Source organism: Protomyctophum parallelum (assembly GCF_964188405.1).
Source record: "Protomyctophum parallelum genome assembly, chromosome: 1".
NCBI classification, from domain to species: Eukaryota; Metazoa; Chordata; class Actinopteri; order Myctophiformes; family Myctophidae; genus Protomyctophum; species Protomyctophum parallelum.
In genome coordinates this window covers 78,992,877-79,014,248 of record NC_139697.1, presented here as the reverse complement: position 1 = coordinate 79,014,248, position 21,372 = coordinate 78,992,877, and positions in this window count along the sequence as shown.

Sequence of the window (21,372 nt, the reverse complement as noted above, 5' to 3'; positions counted from 1 at the left end):
ACAAAACATCAACCAATTCAGCTCTATATACATTTCGCCTATTTGAAAATAGCCGATCTGCAAGCTTACAATGCGTTGTGATGCGACCCATTGTTCACTTGTATATCTGCTATTTTTAAAATATTTGTTTACATTTGAAAACTGTGTAAATGTGTAATGGGAAATTCTGCATAATGACTGACTACTTTTATGTACTTGAATTGAAGTACATTTTCTTTTTTTCAATTTTTTTTATCCCACGATTTTGTAACCCATTTTTTCACCCAGTGTCAATTATCTAATGTAATCCTGGGCGCTACACTTCCTTTGCCAACCTGGGGGGGTAGTGGACTGACCTCATGCTTCCTTCTATGCATGAGGAGTCCAAGCTGCTTCTTTTCACCTGACAGGTGAGAGTTTCCCCGGGCGCACGTAGCGCGTGGAAGAGACAAGCTATTCCGACCAGTTCCTTTACCCTCCATCAGGCGCCCCGGCTGGCCAGGGAGAGGTAGTTTGAGACCAGCATTACTGCATGTTTTTGTGAAGGTACCTACCCTAGGGGACACGGGGAGAACACAGAAAGGCCCTTTTGCCAACCCCGCCTCGGGTATGGGCACTGATGACGCGGAGGAGGGAACACGCCCCCAGCGCCCCCAGCGTGAATCGAACCCAGGACTTTAAGTACATTTTGATGCCAATACTTCTGTACTTTTACTCAAGTACATTTTGAATTCTGGACTTGTAGTGGAGTATATATTGCAGTATTGATACTTTTACTTCATTAAAACGTGAGTTCTTTCTCCACCACTGCTTATAGTATTAAGCCTTCTACGTCTTCGCATGCCGTTGTTGCGCACAGAAAATAGCCAATCTACAAGTTCACAAGGCGTCGATTGTGACGATGATGAGCATTAGCCAAGGCCCCAGAATGGCTGTCCAACGTTGGAGCTGCCACTACCTACTGCCAAAAGTGGAACTTGAGCACGTTCATGGAGGTCGACGGATGTTCATTGACGTCATATTGCGTCAACCCTGACCTGACCTCAAATTTGAGAGCGATTTCAGATTCCGCTCGCTCGAGCCATTGAGTATAATGGTACTTCCGGCAGTCTTCTGGATGCTTCAAAATGCCACTGAGCAACTTCTATTGAAATGAATAGGGGGGGGGGGTGTCGCTCCTGGTCCGCACTCTATCTATCCTATCTATCTTTTATAACTATGGCATTGGCACACTGAAGCTTAACTTGCACTCCATCGCACGATGGCTTGCTGAAAATAACACCGTTTCCCCGTTCATGTTGAAAAATGATCTAATACCAGTACAGCGCCCTGTACTGTGGACAGATTTGATGTCAGTTTTTGGCTTTGTTTTGACACTACCCTGACTGTAAGGCAGCTTGTTGTGCCTTGTTCCATCTCCAGCCTGGCTTCCCTTCGCCTTGACACACAACCTCTGAAGATGAAAGGAGAAGAGTAGCGCCATTACCTACATTACAGCCAGTTGCTAGACCAATTGACAACAACAAAATGTCCCAGGAAAGGGATTTTTTTTCCTCTCCCGGAGATGTGAGTGCTGTACTTGCATCTAACTTCATTTTTATAGACCACAGCCTATTTTCTTCCATTTGGTGTGTGCCTGCCAGAAGGGCATTTGAGATCCTCCGCTGCACCATCAACGTGGACAATGTATGCCTCTGTGTTGCCAGAGCAAATCTACATTTCCTTGAATCCATCCATCTTTTGAGAAATTAAATTTGTTATGGAAGGTCTACCTTCATGTATGTGCTTGAGAGGATGAGGAGCTCACACAGTTCTACATGAACCCTTGCATCCTATTTAGGGCATGTCATAATAGACGGAAATAGACAAACATCAGGCGAAAACATTTAGCAAAGATACGTGTAGCAGATCTACAAGCTCCCAATTGTGTTGCGTTGTAGATCTATTTTCACTATTGATGTACAATGAAGTATGTAGGGTTTATTAACAAAGATTAATAACATACTATAAGAGTGGTAGAGCATAGCAGCGCCGGCCATTTTGTGGTGCCATCCAGGTGAAGAACGACGATAAAACATTTGATTCTGTGTCAGTTGAATGTTTAATTACATTATATACTTAGTATATTTAATAAATGCCCTTTTTTGCGGTTTTCAAATATTCTTTGACAGATAATGAAATGTTTTATGGTCTTGCTACACCTGGAGCCTGGATGGCTTGGTTCCATGCTTAAAAATGAATGGGTCACCACAGAATGGCCGCCCTGCACTGCTATGTCTTATTTGGCCAATTACACACAAAATAATGTATAGTGGAGTATTATTAACCATTGTTGTGGTGAATTCACTAAACCTTGAGTCCCCAGCTGTGTCTCAAGAGTTTAAAATTGTGCAGCTTCTGCTCTGTGTGTTGCCTTGGATCTCTCCAGTCTAATACAGAGTCCAGCCTGTAAATCTTCAGTTATTGCACATTGTATACCACAATTTGGATTTTGTGTAGAGAAGACTTCTTGAGGCACTAAGAGGTCTGAATCTGCAACAATTTTCAAATACCAAAAATTAAGTACAGTTTTAAATGTCTGTCTAATCATCATATAGACATATATATATATTATATATTTCATTAAATGGACTAAATCCCCAAATTATTTCAAGAGACGGATGCAGTACAATGATGGATGAATGCAAAACTAAAGATAAAGCAACGGCTGAATGAGCCAACCGGTGAAAAGCATGGCATTTTCCTGCTGTGCAGGGCACTAGACAGCAGCCCAATGAACAACACTAATGGCCTCTGAAAGTTGAATACAGTGTGCAAAATGCTGCTGAAGTTCCAGCCACGCTTTGCCTAAATGTTTAAATCAACTCCTTGGAATTGAATTTTGAAGCCTTCAACTGGCTAATTTGTGCAGCAAGTGCTTTCAGCATTTTCTCAGCATATAAGCGGCAGCTCTAATCATAAGAGCATGTGGATGGCGCTGCCTCTCCACACACACCCATGAGACAGCGGTGTGGACGGGGAGAGAAACCCTTCCACTTAACCACTTAAATGAATATATCAAGAAACTAATTTGCTATTTTAATTGCGTGATTTAGGAAGACGCTACTTCACTTGCCCCTCTTCCATCTTGGTTGATTTCCAATGTGAGCGCACATTAGATTGATCTATGAAAGACTGCAAAAATCACAACACTTAAGTCTTTTCATTTTCTCTCCCTAATTAAATAATTGAAATTCTTGTCACTGTCTGCACTTAGGGCGCACACAAACACAAAAAACACACTGCTGCACCGGTGAATGAATTGTGAAAGGCTTATTTTTCTCCCTCATGTATGGAGGCTTCTTTTCTTTGCCTTCTTTTTTCCACTCTCCCTCCACAGATTCACTCCATCTGTTGAGCCCAGAAATGGATCAGTACATCCATTTTGTCGAGATTTGTCTGTCCCATTAAATGATTGCGTGCAGAAATGGCTGGGGACGTTTCTTCTGATATGTCCCTCAAACAGCACTAGGAGACATTAAGGACACATTATTGAGTCCCATTTTCTCTCGGCTACAAGGATATCCATTAGTGTGGCACACAGCCCTACATTTTTCCCTTTTTTCCCTCGACAAACTTGACTTTGCCTCTGTTTGTAATTTGCAGCCACAAATTATATCAGAGACAAGCCATCTTGGGCCATGTGGCTCTCCTTCCCAGAGCTATTTACTGAGACTTGATTCTGAATGGTTGAAATGGGCACATCATTGCAGCTAATAGTGATAGACAAGCAGGTGATTTAAAGTCCAAAGAAGTTGGCCCACACTGGAAACTTTCTTCTGTAAGCCTATATTTTTGTTGTCTTAGCAAAGATTACATTGGGCACCCGTAGTAATTGGTGCTCACAGATTTTGACCCAGATGAGAGGGATGGATGGATGGTCTACTCTAGTGGTTAAGATATTGGACTTTCATGCGGGAGACCCGAGTTCGAATCCCGGGCGTTACAGATAGATGGACCTTTATTTATCCTGAGGGAAAATACCATTTAAAATGTTTTAGATTAGATAAATATTATCGAAAGTATTGAAGATAAAAAAACAATAATTTTCATATGACAGTCTAAATGTGTGTCCTGTAGGACAAGGTAGTATCTTCCAAAACCAATTTGAGAATAGTCTGCATTTAAATACATCTCATTGGTTCATTGGTATCTTTTTTTCTTTTAGTATCGACATATATAGGTCTTTAGAGAACCCTCAACGTCAGTCCGTAATGAGTTCACTAGCCAGATTTCCGTTGCTTTTTTCCATAGTTTTTGACAGAAATTACAGCTCAGGTTTGCTACCTGAGATTATAATTTTAATATTTTGAGAACCCATCCCTATAGCAGTGTTAACTCACTAGAACTACTAAACATTAAGCACCACTCTTGGTCCTAATAAAGTAATTATGTCTATGATTTTAAAACACTATTTCAACAGTCGAGCAATACCGCTGTTGGATTTATATTTTGAATTCCAAGTGTCAGTAATTAAAGGACCATCGAATTTAGGCATTACAGCCAAAATATAAGATTTAGCTTGAAACAGCGTAGTGACCATAAAATCTGTCAAAATGCCTCTTAGCGTAATATTACACCTTATAGGAAAAACCTATTTATATATTAAAGTAAAAATACGTTATAGCAAAAACTATACCAATAATAATTGGAGACGACACAAGAATGGAATCCAGCCAGGGTGTAAAATGTACATCAGGTCGTGTAATCCTGAGAGATAGGATGAAGTTACAAACAGCCGTTAGAAAATGTCTCTCAACGATTTGCATAATAGATGTTCTATTTATACAGTTAGTCTTATCAAAATACAGGCTGGGAGGAATGAGACGTCGATGATGAGTCTGGGAGTTGTAGTTCTTTTGCCCTAGACCTAATTCTCTGTCCCAATAAGGCAGAATTGAAACTTTCTTAACCTATATTGTTAATGTTTCTGAGAGGCAGACGGACCATGGAAAACATGTTGTTCAAGTAAAGGAATGCATCAAGGTTTAAAAACATAGCCAGTTTTCCATAACAGAGTCTGTAGTATCACGGTTGTTAGTGAGTAGTGAGTGTAAAGTGGTGACATGACAGAAATGGGTTGAGGGTCAATATCACGGTAGAGGGAACATGAAATATGATGAGGAGGGCAAAACAGTATAGATGGAACATGGAGACAAATGTTCATAGAACAAAGATAGATATTCCCAAAAATATCCATCAACCGCCATTATCTAACGGATATATTGACATTGTGAAATTACAGCCACTTGACTGTGACTTTGACACGTTGCTCTCTTATAACAAGTGCCATCTCCATCATGGTGTTGTGCTATGATAAGCACAATGCCCTGGAAAAATGCATTCATGCCAGATACCCTGACAAACGGGTCAAGCCTTTTCATAGTGTTCCGGAGAGCACAATCACATAGGCGTCAGAAGGCAGCTCAAAGGCCATACGAGCCCCCCACTGATCTGACATTCTCATCGTGCGTTAGCCATTAATTCTGTCATTGTTGCTTCTCTGGCCTCCTGGAGTCCTATCAAAGACTCAATAACCACTGCTTAACGAAAGTCCATTGGCAATATTCCCCCTCCTACCACCCTCCCCTAACTCTGTCCTCTCTTTCTCTCTTTTTTTGTCCGTTTCTCTTCTCAGCTTTAAGCCGTGTGACTGCACGTGGTTGTGTAGTGCAACTGGCTGTTGGCTGTCACTTTCGCGAAGCCGTGCTGAAAAGGCCATTATTACCCTGTAATTGTGGGAGTCAAACCTAATTAAGCAAATCGGTATGGGGGCAGATGCATCCTTCGCTTGCTCTCGCTCGCTGCCATTTTGCATCGGTGGCTTGATCTCCGATACAGGACAAACAAGTGACGGCACGAACCCCCTGCTGAGGAGGGCATGTTGGTAATTGAGTTCTTGCTGGTCATTTGCTCCTCCTAAGTGAGCAAGAAGAAAACAGGAAACGGCCACCTCATCTGCTGGGGCCATGAGAAGTAAAAAGCCTTTCTCAGTGGCATCAAGCGAGGGGGGAAAAAAAAGAGGTGAATGAAAGCCATTTAATCCGCAGGGAATTAAGTGATGGAAGAGGAGAGCCTGCTCCCTGGCTCCACACAGCAGTGAGGAACCCTGTCTCTGAGACCAAACATCTGCCCCCTGAGCAGAACCAACCCTCTTGTAGGATTTGCAATGAAATTGAGTTGGATAAAGAAGTAGTGTTAAAGAAGAGACTAATGAACCAAGAACTGGCACCTCACTAATTAAAGGGGTGATTTTGAAGGAAAGAAAGTAAAATGTTATAACTAACGTTCTTAACAAAGAACACATTGGCTATTTGCAGGGGTTTGCTATGTAGAAGAGGTAAAAATAGGAATGGTCCAGAGTAATTCATATATATATTTCCCTGTTTAATTTAAACTTTTGGTATCCTAGCTTTCTGAAAATCTATGACAAATCACACCCGTGTGCGCTAATATATTAAAGTCTAACTCATGATGATTAGGTGATGTAATGGTTATGTAAAACAAACATTAAACTCTTTTTTTATTGTTAGTGGCATTTAATGTTTGTTAGCGACTAAACAAACTGTCCATTGTCAATGGCATTTTTAATGTTTGTTTAACTAAAAACAAACATTAAACCTGTATGTAGGAGGGGCTAGCGCCCCTCAAATCTGTGGCATAGCATTCCATTGCTAACACGGCATTATTGGACCAATTCTAAAACAATATACTTACAACTAACTGCACAATATATAATTGTCTCGTTATCGAGGTATGAAGATCCACAGTATCGGTATCGCAAAAAGGCAACGGTATATTGATATCGTCAATATTGTCATGATGTAAAGGCGACCATCTATAAGGCCTTTAGAAGTCTCCATCTAAACCTTGGGGTGGTGGGTGAGGAATTGAGGATCTGTCGAGTCGCAGGCGCAGAGAATGTATGCCAACACAGCAATGTATTACACATTCTAGAGTTTATTACACAAACACAGAGAAATATATACAGTAAGAACAGTGGATATATGACGTCCCTAGTAGATTATGGAAACGTAGTTAAGAACACATGGACACACTCACTCATACACTCCTACACATTCATTGTTCTTTAATTTTTAACTAAGGGACTGCAATGGAAATAAGCCGTCGGCTTTCTTGCATTTATCCTTTTGATAGTGATGTATAACTAATTTAATGAATGTAATTGAATGTTTAGTTTTCAGTGTTGCAACACTTAAATTATACAATCTCGTTTTAACGGTAATATTGTATGTCTTATCGATATCGTAATATTTGGCATAAATACTGAGATATGAAATGTTGTCCATATCGTGCAGCCCTACTTACAACCCAAATAACACTAATTATTCTAATCACCCCGGTGGCAGCCCCTTCATGAACGTATGTACCAAGATGGAGGCGGTCGAACAAGCAGCACATTGTCACTTTTCACCCCAGTGGATATCAAGTGAATAAGAGCACTCACCCAGTTGATTTTAAATGTGTGTGATCTCACGCCTCTTTCACTCCCAGCTTTGTTGCTTCCAGAATGGACAGGTCATTATGGGTCAGTGGACACACACACACACACACACACACACACACACACACACACACACACACACACTCTGTGTGTGTGAGATGTGGTAGTGTGTGCGGAATGGTGGTGATTGTATGGGCGGGTGTTAGGGGGGAGGGGAGTGTTGGCAGGGGGCTGTTTTTGAGTTCCACCCCTGTTGAGTGCAAATATGGTACGGTGGTTCCTCGCTTTTGAGCCATGCCCAGGCCTGCTTGTTTGTTTAGTCACCCCCAGAACTATACTTCCACAATAAGGAGGTACAAGGACTCATGTGGTTATTAACACCACCCCACCCCTATCGCCCACCACTCCCCTGCATCTGCAAGATGTACATGTCTGGGAGTGGTTAATTCCCCTCCCAGACTCCTGCATGCTTTAACCCTCTGATAATACTCTGTGCCCCTACCTATCTTCCCGGGTATTAAGCACATGATCAAACAAAGAAACAAAATGGGCAAAGTAGTGCACTGCAGACACAGTTGCTTTTTTTATTTTTTATTCCCAGTTGTAATTAATTGACCTTCGGGGTGTGCATAGAGGTGGTTCCAACAACTACGGACCCCGATTTATCCCTTTTCACTTTAGCAGCTAATAATCCTCCAATGGTGAGTATGAAAGGGGGGGAAAAACAATTCGGATATTTTAGTAGATTTTCATCAAACCAGTTCACATTTCAAACATCTGTTTGAACTTGGTATGTTCATAACAAACCTGTTCATGGAACAAAATGGTAGAAAGAAATACAATTCAAATATGCATAAATAGAGCATTGTCTATAAAGCGTGTATTTATATTTAGTGTCAGTGTGCATCTTACAATGCACAATAATGGTAAAAGGAATAAATGGCTTCCTGAGGCACAGGAACTACTGTATATTGTTGTTATTTCTGTACATGGGTGTTTACGATGAGAGCGAGGCTTGTTCCTGTCACTGAGTTGACAGTGACTTTCCCTCTTAATAGCTCTTAATCATTGAGTACATTAATTATTTACTTGTTTTCCATTTGTAAATACCCTGCTTATCATACAATTGTTGCGTCCCCCCCTCGTAGTTTCCAGTTTCCACCTTTGTCAATTAGGGCATAATGGCAAATGTAGCACTTGGGGGACAATGAGGAGAGCCAACAGTCAGTAATTAACCAGTTCATAAGGCAATCTCTTAAATTATCCCCTTCAGTGGTTGCTGCATTCTCAGAACATCCTGATTACATGCCTATTGACTCTGAATCCTATGACGAAATGTTCCTCACCCTGGTCCTAATGGAGTCTAAAAGAGGAGTCATTTACAAATGGTTTTATTAGGCAGAGTGCCCACACAAACCTTTAAAATGTTACTGGAAAATGCAATTTAACCTGTAATTTGCAAGAGGCTTTCATGCACTTAAGCAGAGGTCATGCAAACGGCAATGTAATTAGCAGCCTACCTTTTACAGACTCTGGATGATTTGAAAAGCGTTACACCACCTTTCCTTCCATTCAACATTAATCATTATTTTTCAGGGCACACATCGTAAGGCTTATGAAAGACACAATGTCATTCTGCTAGGTGCACCATTGTATTTGGCCTCTGCATGAGGCTCTAGAGTGGATTTGTTTGACAGACGTGGAGAGTGAAAAGCTTTGGGACTTAAATTAAAGCTGCAATCCGGAATGTATTTTAATGATGAATAGGTCACACTTGCTATGAAGCTCATTATAATGCATTCTTTTTGAGGGGTGCTATGTCCAGCTTTGGGTGTGTGTAACACAAATTTTGTCCTAACACAAATATTAAATGCCATTGACAATGAATGGACAAGTTTGAGTGTTTGTGTAAATGCAAACATTGCATAACACAAACAGTGAAGACGAAGGTGTGGACGCAAATTCTGATTGGCCGGAATGAGATGATATATGTATGTACGAAGATTTTTTATTTTATTCTCGGGTATAGGGCATAAAACTATGGGATGAAGCTTTGACCTGGGAGAGACCATTCATTGGATTTTCTATGCTGGGCACAGTAGGCAGATGTTGTTTGGATATTTTAAACATTAACACCTTATATTGTCTCGATTGATCTTTTCCAGGTTTGAAGAAATGCTTTGCTTTAAAGCAATAGGCCTGTCTACAGACTGTTCTGGACAGAAGCCAAAAGAGATGGACCGAAGCCAAAAGAGATCTTCATGTGAAAGGTAATTAATACTGTTTATTGTTTATTAAAATATCATAGAACTTTTTTTTTTTTCAAGAGTGACCTGGTCAGCATGATCACCGTTACAACAATAAACACAAACAAATGCAATACAGACGGACAAATACAACTATCGTATTAACTCAATATCAAGTTAAAATGCAAGGACTAAAAACCATTTACAACTAGAAAAAGTGCCCTTCTGGGCACAGGTCTCCACCAGGATAGGAATGTAGGATATTGCAGCTTGCCTTCATCTGGTGGTTGGATAAAAGGGCAACAGAAGTAAAATATTCCAGGCAAAGGTTCTTCCTTGGCCTCTAGGGAGTTGGCATACAAAGTTATCCACAGATCCGTGCAGTTAGAGGTAAAAACACTTTTCGGCCAGTTATAGCGCCACCTTGAGGCTGAGTTGAAATTGTTCATGTGGCATTTCTTCCTCGGCCTAGTGGGAATGTGCGTGCACAATTTCACGGAAATCACGCGATGTGTTCATGATTTGCAGCATTTTGTTTGAAACTGAGCACTCCTGTGAACTTTGGAAGCCAATCTTAACCAATCAGGATGGAGTCTGAAAAAAAAGACCCGTTTCGTTGAATGGCTCTAGAGAGACTGTGTACTAATTCGCACAAAATCTGTAGGTGTACTGTGCAAAAACTTGTTTTGCACAAAGCGGCCTCCTGGTGGCGCTATAACAGGCCGTTCTGGAAATTTTGGGGCAGAGGTTCATCATTGGCATCCAGGGAGTGTGTGTGCCAAATTTGGCATTGACCAATTTGTTTTGCACAAAGCGGCCTCCTGGTGGCGCTATAACAGGCCGTTCTGGAAACTTTGGGGCAGAGGTTCATCGTTGGCATCCAGGGAGTGTGTGCAAAATTTGGCATCGACCGGGTTAACGGTGGCCGAGATTAGCTGCTCACGGACACACACACACACACACACACACACGGACGGACGGACGGACGGACGGACGGACGGACGGACGGACGGACGGAGTGCAAAACATACTCTCCCCCCATGCCTTCGGCCTGGTGGAGACAATAAATAAAGGGGTACAAAAGGTTTTTAAAATGATTGAACAATGCACTACCTCCTAGGCCCCTACATCATTTTACATGAAAAGCATGATCATTCAACAGCAAACCATTCCATGCATGATCGGTACCAAAATCATAGCCCACGACAACAAAGCAAACAGGATTTACCTGTCAATTTAGTAGTTTAGGAGCCAGAGAATACAGTAAATGTGAGGAAAGGGCAGAAACCCCTGATCGACACCACCATCACCCCACGTTGAGCTACTCGGCATGAATTTGAATGCACATAAGGAAGACATGGAAAATGGAGGCCAAATTGACTCTTTCACAGCATGTGGAGTCTGCTTTTATGGGCACCTGGAGAGGCTGCCCCCCTTCCTATCAATAAAATAATTGACTCATTATACTCCTTTAAAAGGGCCCATTTGTCAAACCAGGTGACTCCCAAAAGACCTTGCGGATTAGAGTCGCCCGGCATCAGGTGCTTTTAATTCATCAAACAATCAATATATGACTTGGACAGGCATTGTGTTTGGGGTGAATATTAAACATATATTTCAGACATTTAAAATGTCTCCATGTGGAAATACTAAATGGATATGAGGTAAAACATAAATGGCCCATAAGGCCCTTGCATCTTGTATTTGTGTTTTTTGGCCAATGAACATTGTGATATGAATGAATACATGTTTTTTTTCATATTTCATTTTTAGCTGGTATGCCACGTGGTCACTCTCGGTTCCATGCACTCAGAGACTTTATAAACATTATGTGACTAGTATCGGTATGATAGTACTCAAATGACAATGTGGCTCATGCTCAACACCTTAGTGTGGGCTATCTGTGCCTACAGCCTACTCAAGAGCTTGAGTACTTGAATGGTGAAAGTTAGTTGGGACATGACATTATATTGAAGTACAGTGGTATACCATTGGATGAAATCTATAATAATGACAGACGTCCTTTTCTGTCAATGTGAGGAGTACGTCATAAAGGTATACTTGCCATTTATGCAAGTTATCAGTCCATTTGTAATTTTCTGGATGCTTTCAGTGTTTCCATATTACCATCAGAAACCTATTTGTCTCCATTCGCCTGGTATATTTCTGGAACCGTTGGCCTGGTCGCTGACAAACTCCCTGAATGCCAATTCAGAAATCTTTGCCCCAAATTTTCCCGAACAGCCTGTTATAGCACCACAAACTTTTATCCAAATTTCATGCAAATCGGTATACATGATCTCTATAGTCATGTGATCTACACCTATCTGATTGAGTTTTCATATTCCAATTTCAAATCGGCCTCATGGTGGCACTATAAGAGGCCCAGTCACGTCTTTACCTATAACTGCACCTATCAGCGTAAAAGGTTGTATGCACACTCCCTAGAAGAGGACAAGGTAAACCATCTGGCCCACTTTTTAAAATCTGCCTTTTATAGCGCCACCAAGTGGGCCGACTTGTGTGAAACACATTTGTTTTTGTCCAAATATCACCCAAATCAGTACACACTATCTTTAGTCATGTGATAAAGACAGATATGTGTGATTTTATTTAAATATCCTTTCGTGGTTGGCAAAGATTGACATCTAAAGTTTTCAGGTGTCACCCGTTTTGAACGAAATGCCTCAAATCATAAACACAGCGTTCAATTGCTGTGAAACTTTGCACACACATTTCCACTACGTTGAGGAACAATTCATGTTACCCTTTTAACATTGCCCTATTATAGCATCACCAAGAGGCACATTTTTGCAAAACCGTCTTGGTAAAATAAACACATGTTTATATTACTCCTACACATTTTGTCCAAACACATATTCCTGACCTGGTGGAGACCTGTGCTCTGAGGTGCACCTTTTCTGCTTCTTAATATCATTTTTCCAAGTATACTATAAACAATTGTTTGCAAATTAAAAATTTAAAAAGGTTCTAACAAAACAATTTGACTTGATTTTGTCTTCTGTATAACATTAGTCCTTCACACCACTGTCCATCTGCTTTCAAGTCTGTCTTGCTTACTGTCTGTGTGTCTGAGAGTGGAGGCTTGCAGCGGCCACACAAAGCAGTGATTTGGCATGTTAGTGAGTGTGTTGGGGCTAATAAGACAGAGGGGCCACTGTAATGGACAGAATCTGGGCAGAATCACAGCTAGACCTGCCACAGTAGGGAGTGGGTAATACAACTAATTTCTGCACTGTCTCCGCAAGCGCACAGACGGAAATGGGGTCAACAAAGGTGCAGGCAGCATCAAATGAACAGCTGTTGCCGCTCTCAATTCTGAGGAGCCAAAGAAACGTACCAAAGCCCAAACCACAGCCCCCACCTCCTTTTTGTGTAAATGTAGAACTATGTACGTACAAATTAAGGGCAGGACCTGTGCATATTACTTTCATTTTTCATCTCAGAAACCTCCCTATCGATGGTGGTATACTGTGGAAGCACTCAATGTGGCGGTGTGAAGAGATGTGCATAGGGTTAGTCATAGATTCCTTTTTGGCCAAGGTTATTTGTTGTGATGGAGATTGGCTATTATAAAGACGGCTATTGTAGGGAAATAAGACACAAGTGTGTATTGGGAATGCCAGAGATGCGTGCATGAATTGTGAGCCTTTGTGATAAGAAGCCGTGTAGGAATTAATATAGCTAGATATTAAGGTATATTTGCCAAGTTCTCCATGAATTTATTCTCCCATTTGTCATTGATTGAATTTCCTCTCAAAGAACAGGTGTGTCTGCTTCTTGTTTACATACCAATGCATTTTTTATTGGCACAATAGACATATACTGTACATTACCATACTGTATGGTGCTCGACAATCACTAAGCTATATCCTCGTTCTAGTATATGGTATTGCATGGTATTTCTCAGAATTGTATTCTTATAGGCCTAATTTAGCCTATACTATACACTATACATTGTTGTTCAGTTCAAAGCACGTCGGATCTGCGGTTCTGACACTGAGTCCTTGCCAATGCGCGTGCCGAGTTTTAAGTCGGTCTGTTCCATATACTGTATGCACATCTATCTATATCTAATCTTTTTTTTTTTTTTGATTTTTTGATTTTTGCGGCTTACGCCTTTTTATTGGTTTTTTGAAGGGACAGACAGTAGGCTGACAGGAAACGGGAGAGAGATGGGGGAAGACATGCAGTAAAGGCCGTTTCAGGCTCGGGAGTCGAACCCAAAGCACACTGCGACTGGATTACCAGTCGGGTGCCCAGACGGTTACGCCACCGCCTGGGCCATCTATATCTAATCTAACTATAAATGCACCATGTCTCTGTCTGTACGTAGTACGCACGTCTGTACATCTGTACGTCTGTAATGCACGTAACTCGAGAACCGTTCGCCCCACCGACCTCAAATTTGACACACGCGTTCCACACCCCCACATGGAGTGCAGTGCCCTGTGTCGAGTCGGTCGGTCCAGAGAGACGGATACAGAAATCCCCATATATGGGCATAAAAGGGACACAGACAGATAGGTGGAACAGGTACTCTGACACGGGTGCAATGGGTATGCATAGCCGGGTGGGGCATGGATCTAACTCCAACTTCCATAGTTACCGACTCAGTGCCTCTGGACACGGCCCAAATGATATCTCCATATATGGAGCTGGCCTGTTCTGTCATCACACTGACACAAAAGCCTTTGCCCGGGGTCTGGACAGGGCCCCTGCCCAGGCTCTGGATATATCCATATATGGAGCTGGCCTGTTATAATAATGATCTGGCATCTGCATATCCATATTTGGGCATGCCTGACAAATAATTCCATATATGGGCATAAAAGGGAAACATACTGTACATAACTGCGTGGGGCATGCAATTGATACTTTTTCTTGTGACCACCACGCTCTGACTTATGGTGCGTTACCCGTTCAAATCATATAATGGAAATAAAGGTAATGGGTCGCACACTCGCAGACTGTATTTTAGTTTATTCTTGCATAGATGGTAAAGAGACGTTTCGGCTATCCAGCCTTCATCAGTGTGGAGAGTTTCTGAATATCAGTCCCTTTTAATTAAAGGATTGGTGATAGTGCAGGTGCACCTAATCACCACTGATCACCTCACATCACACCCGATGGGTGACTACAGACTGGAATTGGTAAATGTTTCATAAAGTCTCTGTTAACAATCATCGATGTGACTAGCAAATACATCTCTCAAAAAGCTTTTGTATATTATTTTATGAGATGTATTTGCTAGTCACATCGTCGATTGTTAACAGAGACATAACACATTTACCAATTCCAGTCTGTAATCACCCATCAGTCCCTTGGAAGAATTCAACAAGGCTCTGTCTATTCGTTCTGATGCTGCTCACCCACTAAATGTAGAATAGGAACTCCTATCTGGCCTTCGCTTGCGGGCCTCTCGTGCCACTAAAAACAGGTACAAATATTCCTTTGTCCCCGTATCCATTTGTACACTGAGTGCTGCTGCGGGAAGGTTGTGTAGATAATCAGGCCTTATAGCCAGCACTTTATTGGTCCTGTCTTCTGTGCCTATGTACATCAATGTGCACTTTATTGCATAGAACTTTAAGCAACGGTTTTAGCTTCAAACACTGGCTCTGAAGTTTCTGATTTACATCAATAGGTCATGTGAGCTCAAACCCACAATTCAACATTTTGTTTTTAAGATGTTGATATTCATTTTGTATTCATCCTTAGGACCCCAAATCACACCTTTGATGTCTATTTCAAACAAAGTGTTTTTTGACTGCAGGGGGGGGGGGGGGGGGGCATATTTTGACAGCAGGAATTGCCTGTCATAATTTGACCCCCCAGTATTATGGTTGTATTAGGATGTTGATATTCTTTCATCAGCCAACACTCCCCACTGACAGGTAGTACCCCCCCCCCCCAGAGAGGACGTATAGGGCCTTAGTCCTACTCCTCCAGCCAACACTCCCCACTGACAGGTAGTTACCCCCCCCTTTTGATTTACATCAAGAGGGCATGTGAGCTCAAACCCACACGTTGATATTAATTTTGTATGTGTAATGTACAAATGTACATTACACATGTAAAGCTAACAAGAGTTTTTTGGTAGCTGCTTTCTTCACCAGCGAGAGAGTAGATGGGATTAGAGAGAGAGAGAGAGAGAGAGAGAGAGAGAGGGAGAGGGAGAGAGAGAGACTAGCTGGGACTTAAATGCACATGCCATCTACGGCTGAGATGCATTAAAGCCTCCCCATCAGGAGGAGTAATGGATTAAAGGCTGCTGAGGCCCCACAGTTTGCCAGTCAATGTTCTTTGGCTCCCCCCTGCCCATCTCCTGCCTCCTCCCTCTATTGTTCCCTTCCCGCTGGAAGAAGTTGATTTGCTGTCAATTGCTATCTTGGCTGGCAGCATTAATGCACGCCCACAAAAGGATGACACATCGCATTATCACCTCACTCCCTTTCAAATTAGAGCCTGGCGCTGCCTCTGCACAGCTTGTGACTGGTTAACACTATCAGCTATTTGTAGGGATTGTTTCCTAATATGCGGCATCTAAAGATTTCATCTGGCATTTGACGACGGAAATAAACCATTGCCCACAGAGAAATTGGACTGATTAATGGAATTATGTGTTGGTGGGGAGTCAATACAGGCAGCAGACGCTCACGTGGGGATGAACCCACAGTTGTCCATCATGGACAACACTGCAGTGGCTGGCAATGCGACTTGGCCAGTTTGGCGCTAGCAATAGCATCCCTGGCAAATAACACATTCACCCTATTTACCAGGCCCGAGTTGTGTCTCCCAGAAAAGCCAGAGATTAAGCCTTTGGTTGCTCACTGTGTCTGCATGCAGTGCAGTCAACACAGTGCGTCCTGTTTGAATGGTCTGGTCCATTATGGGTCCTGTTGGATACAGACGTTTTAATGCAAAGCAGAGAAAGCTACTGTAAAGCTCTAAAAGCAGGAGATGCACAACATTGCCTTGCTTAATGTTTCTGCTCTTATTTCCACACCATTTTTGTCTTGTCTCAACAGTCTCAGCCAGTTAAGTGCTGTCAGTCATTTGGACATGAACAGCCTCCTCCATTGACCATATGCACACCGTGGCCATCTTGCCATTTAGTTAATGGCAGGGTAACTAGCTGCAATTTGCCATTGATAGCCCATACATCCAAACAGAAAAGTCTTATATGATTGTATTGATTGTATTGCTTGAATTATCCGCTCTTTCTATCCTCTATTTCTATCTGCAAAGTGTTTGTTTCATAAAAATCCACTGTAGATAGGTTATGAGCTACTTCCCTGCGTACCTGTTTTGAATTTGCACATCATGCAGGAGGCAGCAGGAGGTTGCTTTACTGAAAACGCGCGCATCCAAACTCCAATACTTAGAAAATAAATCACCTGCTGCAAGGAATTTCTTGACAGGAAGTAGCTCACGACACAACATGTCTACAGTGGATTTTTTTTAAACAAACACTTTGCAGATAGAAAGAGGATTTATTCAAGCTTTTCATACAGATGCAATGTTGACGGTGAGTTGACGTTGCTTAATACAGATAGGACTTTTCTGTTTGGATGTATATGGGCTGTCAATGAGAAATTGCAGCTAGTTACCACCCTGCCATTAACTTAATGGCAAGATGCCCGTGCTGTGCATAATGGTCAATGGCCCAATTTATTTTTGTGTCCAATACTGGCTTTTGAAAGTACGTCATGGCAGCCAAGTCTATGGACTTTTAATGTTTGTTTAGGGCACTAAATGATGACTTGGAGACGTCATGTGGCTAATATAAATACATCTTGGGACTGGTTTCGTTTTAAACAATAACAAACACACTGCATTCATGGCTCAAGCCTCATTAGCAAAACATTGCCTATTTAACAGTTTAAAAGTTAATTTTACAGTTTTAATTTCCATAATACGTTGATAAATCGAAAATGATTGACCCAGGGTGTACAAAATGGCCACACTTATGCAAATTAGTTTCATCTCCATCTGTTTTCTGCACCAATCCCCCAACTAAGATGCAAATGACTAGTGACTACAATTATATTTGTTATTTCCATCAACTGCTAACTAATTATGTGTGAAGGAAGGCAGTCCCTCACTCGTAACCACGACAAGTCTTTCGTGTAAGTCAAATTATTAATCCATAATTCTGACATTAAAAACTCTCATAACTTTGAATTCTGAAAAAAATAAGGACAGAGATATATTTTAACATGATTTTCAAATATTCAAACTATATGGATTTGATGTTTGGTGGCTTTGGTTAATCTGGCAAATTAAAATCAGGTGCTGCGAATTTGGCTGTTTAGCCCCAAATGCTTTAACTACTTTCTTGTCATGACACGACAGCATGTTTTGGTGGGATTTTAGTACAGTATATCTGTTTCCGTTGCACAGAACTTGAGATTATTTATAAATAATTATTGTACAGTAAAAGTGTACAGTATAAAATGTCGTTTTTATGTGGGCACCCCCACCAGTTAATTAAGTATGTCTGGTTTGTCTGGTGGGTGGTGATCCACCTGAACTTAAGCCGCACCCACAGCTGTAGTTGTATGATAAAGGGGGAGGGGTTAGGGTAGGGGCTGATAATGTGCCTGATAATGTGTCACTATATTACTGTTTTTTTCATTGGCACGTTTGACTGTCAAGGGTTCAGCCTCCAGGAAGAAACCCTAAATACAAAGGGAAGACATCATTGTACATAAAAACGACCCCAGGGTGTCTAATGAAGTACTGTCACCTCATAGACACATGAAAAACTGGAAAAATACAAAAAATGTGGCACTCCATCTTTAAGTTTGAATTTTTTTTGCTCACCCAAATGCAATTCAACGTCTGACAGCCCGTAGGAATACACTTGGTGATATCACCCTCCCCCTCCTTTCAATTGTGTTCGTAGATGGTGAGCAGGAACTCTACCCCTGCACCACCCAAGCACATGATTAAACCTTATATTCTATCACAGACACACAATGATAGAAAATACTGTGAATGTGGGGTAAATTAATACTTATATTAAGTAATGTTACTTGCTTCTAACTGTAGGCTATACAGTAGAGTAGGACAGTACAGTGGTTCTCAAAGTGGGGTCCGGGGTCTCCCAGGGGCCTGTGAGGGGTTCCGGGGGTTCCCAGGTAAATGACTGATAGTTGGGAACCAAATGGATCCACATGGAACTACACTCTCAGAGAAAGTTATGGCCTAATGCATATAAAACTAGGGGTCCGTGAAATAATTAAAAAACACACTGCAATTCAACCATGAATTACCATAGCTTTGCACAACGTTACCATGTTACACATCATAAAATAATCATGTGAACCTGCTGAGGAGCTGAACTCTTATCAACTGTGCTCAAAGCTTCAGCAAGAGTGCCCTCTAGTGCATTTTCAATGTACATTACAATCTACATCCTCAGGCTGGGTATTTGTGCAATGTCAGTTACTCGGCTGACTGCTCAGTCTCAAGAAATAGACTACCCGAACCACTGCCTATAGAAAATAGTATTGTGTCTATGCTACTCTGAAAACCATGAATAGAGATCAGCTCATATACCGGTAGTACAGATATGATGTTAAATGTTTGTTTGGAGAAGCTATCTCACACTGGGACGTTTAAATCAGTCGCTTAGACTTAACTTCCACGTGACTGTTTGTCTGTTCTGTTGAACTGCTTTTATTTGGACAGAATCTACAATAAATTTTAAACTTTTACATTTCACAGACCCCAATTTTATATGCATGATAAGGCCCCCATTAGATTTAGGCCCTCATTTATCAACCGTGCGTACGCCAAAATATGGGTGCACGCCGAAATTACCGACATTTTCGACATTTACCATTTCCGCCAAAGCTTGAAATTGAACTTAACAAAGTTCAAAACTCACGTCTGGTCGGGAGCTTTCGTACGCTTTGTCCTCACTTGTTTTTCTGTCGTAGAACGGCGGAGCAGCATTGTTTGACCAGCTGAGAGGCTGCCAAAGGCATCGAAACATATGTATTCACTCCTAAATTGTTAATATAAAACTGTATGTAAAAAAAGAAAAGAAAAGAATAAAGGAATAGACCTACAAGATGTGTCTTTGTGTCATATGAAATTTGTAGGAGCTTTCCAACTTTACAATTAAAATCGCGCTTGATTTAAGCCATTTAAACAGTGTTTTGCATGAGCGCATATACATGCCAGGATTTGTAGGCCAATGTCTTTCTGGAGTTACGGTATGTGCAATCTCCTCCGATCGTTTAATAAACCCGACGCGTCGCTCGAATGCCAAATGTACCGTGCCAGCGCAAGTGGGAACCGCATCGGATATAGTATAGGCTACCCAGCCAGCCCACCACCACCACCACCAGTGCCATGCAGCCACATGAGGCTACGGTTTTGGCTATTCATATATTGACAGTTGACAGCCACTAGCGACTGCGAGGCAATCTAAATAGACTGTCGAACGTGCATGGTCAGTTGGTCACGGACGGACCACAGTGATAGACAGAGACAGACAGACAGGACAGGAGGAGCACCTGCAAAACAGCAGCGTGTGTGCCTATTTGTTATTTAATATGGTTCACAGGTTCAGGTTTTCGTTCACTAATATATCTTGTTAGTGTCAGTGTCAGTGTCAGTGAAAGTTGCTTGCAAATTGCGATATGTGCGTGCGTGCGGGGGGTGAGGCGGGCAGCAATGGAAGCGAAGTGAGAGGAGAAACAGACAGCTTTATTTAATTCATGCAGTTTCAACAAAACGAGTTGCGTGTGCGTGCGTGCATCTGTGTGTGTATGAGAAAGGGGGCAGCAAGCGAGGTGAGAGGGAAACGGACAGTGTAGGCCTACAACTTTATTTAATTCATGCAGGTGTTCGTTCTTTATTTATTTAACAACACACCAGTTAGTTGGGCAGGGCTTGCAAGTTGCGTGTGCGTGCGTCTGTGTGTGTGTATGAGAGAGGGGGGTGAGGCGGGCAGCAAGGCACGGGAGAACCTTTTTTTTCCCCCCTGTAACCAGGGTTTCCAGGACGTATTGCATGTGTTCATGTCGCAAAAACGAGGGCGAGGCTTGATTTCATAGGGCGTGCCAGATAGATTTTAGCCGTCACATTTATTAACGTCAGAACGAAATTAAGGAAGGATCAGCTGTTTGCGATCACTTTATAAATGCTGTGGCGACGTGGGTGTACTACGAAACCTGCACTCTAATCTGTGGCAGATTTTACACTCAATTGATAAATGAGGGCCTATGTCTCTGGGACCCTAAATAAGTGGCCCGCTTTACCAGTTTTTAATTTATCTTTACTATTATTTCATAATTCAAAAAATTGTGTTAACAACAGCCACAATCTGCAACTCGACCTTGGCAGGAACTGTAGCCTAGTAATGCTTCCTTTTAATGCTTTCAAGACTGCATTGCTGGTTCATCTTGCATCTAGCTGTTCTTGTTTCTGATAGTATTTATTTATTTTAAGATGATACTATCCTACATTGGCCTCATACTTGTTTATTTGCATTGTCTTAGGTCTTGTATTTATAATTTTTTTAATTTTTATATAAAGATTAGTATACTGATGTAGTGCAATTTGAGATGGTGGAAGAGCCTTAGTGTATGTCCTTATTTGTTC